The sequence below is a fragment of the Podarcis melisellensis genome, assembly GCF_964234715.1.
Source record: "Podarcis melisellensis genome assembly, chromosome: 3".
NCBI lineage: Eukaryota > Metazoa > Chordata > Lepidosauria > Squamata > Lacertidae > Podarcis > Podarcis melisellensis.
In genome coordinates this window covers 43,272,520-43,276,142 of record NC_138530.1, presented here as the reverse complement: position 1 = coordinate 43,276,142, position 3,623 = coordinate 43,272,520, and positions in this window count along the sequence as shown.

Genomic DNA, 3,623 nt, shown 5'->3' with positions numbered 1-3,623 from the left:
TTAACCTGAAACTGTTCTTAACCTGAAGCACCACTTTAGCTAATGGGGCCTCCTGCTGCCGCCGCCGTGCCGCCGGGGCACGATTTCTGTTCTCATCCTGAAGCAAAGTTCTTAACCTGAAGCACTATTTCTGGGTTGGCGGAGTCTGTAACCTGAATCGTATGTAACCTGAAGCGTATGTAACCCGAGGTACCACTGTAAAGGATTTTTGTTTTAAATCAGAGCTTTCTAAACTATGTGTTGTGACATGTTAGCGTGTTGGCTGCAGTGTGTAGGTGTGTCACACGAACGCTCCCTGTGCTTCTCCCAGGGCTGGAAATGTGTTAGTTTAACCTCCCGTTTGCTAGTAAAACTGAATTACTGTGTCACAAAATAATGCATGTCTAAAAAGTATGTCGCCAACACGAAAAGTTTGAAAGCTCTGTTTTTAATGGGGGAAAGGTTGTTAGTCTGCTGATAATGCAACACAATAACTGCTAATTATTGTCACACCCAGGAGCAGCCACAGGGTTTCCACACCTGCTGCTTGCTAATTCTCTCAATGATCAGCAAGGTTGAATGGCAGTCTTTTCCCTGGCTCCACTACTCTCCAGATGTGCACCAAGTACTTTCATTTTAGCCATTTAAAACAGTATTTAAACCAACAGCAGAGGCAGAGGAAGGTGAGAGGTGCAGGACATGAAAACACAGACAGTGGCATTTGTTCCCATCACCACCATTGAAGCAGACCTGGTAGTTTGTCTGCCTCTACCCACTAAAGAGAAGCCCACCAAACCACCAGAAATCAGGAAGAGAGGAGGTTGTGGAAAGGCATCTGTTGTTGTTGTTTTTGTTTCCAAAACAAATGAAAAAGGGTAGAGTGCCTTTGCAAGAGCCTGGGTTCAAAGGTTAAAAGTGTGGATTTCTTGTCATTCTGAATGGTGTCACTGAAGTGAGCATTATAATAATACATATTGAAGATATACATTTATTAAAGAAATGGGAGTGCCTGACCATCTTATCTGTCTCCTGAGAAAGCTCTATGTGGGACAAGAAGCAACAGTTAGAACTGGATTTGGAACAACTGATTGGTTCAAAATTGGGAAAGGAGTACGACAAGGCTATATATTGTCTCCCTGCTCATGTAACTTATATTCAGAATACATCATGTGAAAGGCTGGACTGAATGAATCCCAAGATGGAATTAAGATTGCCGGAAGAAATATCAACAACCTCAGATACGCAGATGACACAACTTTGATGGCAGTAAGTGAGGAGGAATTAAAGAACCTCAATGAGGGTGAAAGAGGAGAGTGCAAAATATGGTCTGAAGCTCAACAAGAAAAAAACTAAGATCATGGTCATTGGCCCCATCACATCCTGGCAAACAGAAGGGGAAGAAAGCTATGGTTTCCCCAGTAACAACAACAACAACAAATTTATTATTATTTCTTTATTTCTTTATTTCTTTATTTATATCCTGCCCTCCCCAGCCGAATGATGTATGGAAGTAGAGCTGGACTATTAAAAGGGCTGATCACCAAAGAATTGATGCTTTTGAATTGTGGTGCAGGAGGAGACTTTTGAGAGTCCCATGGACTGCAATAAGACCAAACCTATCCATTCTTAAGGAAATCAATTCTGAGTGCTCACTGGAAGGACAGATCATGAAGCTGAGGCTCCAATACTTTGGCCACCTCATGAGAAGAGAAGACCTCCTGGAAAAGACCCTGATGTTGGGAAAGATGGAGGGCACAAGGAGAAGGGGACGACAGAGGACGAGATGGTTGGACAATGTTCTCGAAGCTACTAACATGAATTTGACGAAACTGCGGGAGGCAGTGGAAGACAGGAGTGCCTAGCGTGCTCTGGTCCATGGGATCATGAAGCGTCGGACGCGACTAAACGACTAAATAACAAGAACAACAACAACAACAACAACAACAACAACAACATCTATACTTTAGGTTTATGTAACTTGTATATTAAAACTTGTGCATTTTTTAATATATATAACAAGTATATTAATTCTATACTAGAGGTATGGCTTTTCCTATGTACCAGTTCTGGTGTGCTACTGCAAAATACTGACTGTACTGATTCTTGACATACTTTCACAGAAACAAACAGGAAATCAGTTCCTTTGGCAGTTTCTTTGAAGCATGCTTATTTACTGCATCAGCCTTTTATCTTTACATACCGCAGGTCACTTGTTACAGAACTTGACACCCCATAGTAGTCAGGCATTCAGAAAGAATTCCCTTTGACTGTTCTGTTAGTTTGGTTGAGTGACTGAGGGCAAATGTATGACCTGGCTGACATGACCAACACCCAAATCAATGACAGCTGATTTCTGGTTTGCGGTGAGATTTCAGCGTATGGATTGGCTATAGGCTCAGATCTCTTATGAGCACGTTATGAGTCACACACACACACAAAAAATCACATCTTATTACATGCCCACCTAGAATCTGGGTACATGGCTGAAACAGTTGGATAACTGGTTCATTGTATTACAGAGACTCATCATGCCCTTACTGCAGACCAACCCTTTCTGTGGGGTTCTTTGAAGTAGCCCTGAAGGTGTGCTTGCCCTCATGGATTGTCATGTAATGAGCCACCAGGTAATATTTTCTCAGACTGCCATCACTTTCCAGCTTGGTCAGTTAAATCTCAGTGTTTATAATACTGTAGTCCACTGGTAGTGATAGCTGACCCAATATAGTTTTCTGCCCAAGGAAGAACATTGTACATGCAAAGCAATGTAAAATGTATATGCAGAGCAATCCTTCAAAGATAACTCTTAATTCTGATTGAACTGAGGATGGTATACTAGGGCTGGCATACAACCTATCTGGGATTCGGCCACCAAAACTAAGAAATAGCTCCAAAACTTAATTTTTGTATCCTGATTTTCACTTTTTGTAATATGGCAACCCAATGGTATACATGCAAGCCATACACTCCACTCTGGGCTCCTGTGAAATCCATCATAATCACTACCATCCATTGTGCTAGGCACTGTATAGCATTTGAAAAATAGCATCTACTTCAGATGGCTTAATTTAAATACCAGTAAGACATAACAGGTGGCTGTAACATATGACAGTGGGAGGGGAAGGGAGGAGAAGGCATGTGCAACAGTAATAAGAACATAAGATTATGTAGATGTGTTGTGTGCATAATAGACAGAGTTACTTTTAAAATTAATGATTCATGGGTGTTTTGTTAGACTAGTTGGAATAGATCTTGATTAGAGGGCTGTCTGCCTCATTGTCAATTTTTAAAACCATTATCTAGGATATTTACATAAAAGATTGCTCCTATATTTCATTTATGCTGCTTTATTCCCATCCCAGAAAGATCAAGAACAGATATTCTGGATCCAAGAGCTTTTCTAATTAAGGCGCTCAATTAATTGCTCATAAAATATGAAGTGGAGGGGAGGATCTGCAGACAGCAAGAGAATGATATTGAATATATCGGTCTGCAAAGTTTCATCACTTAAACAGGGATGACCCTTCCACAAAACGCACTTTAGGTGGAATATACAAAGTTGCCTTCTGCCAGATCAGTATATTGATTCATCTGCTGCAGTATTTTCTACACTATGGCTGTACATGGATCCCGTGATCTGCCCAGGG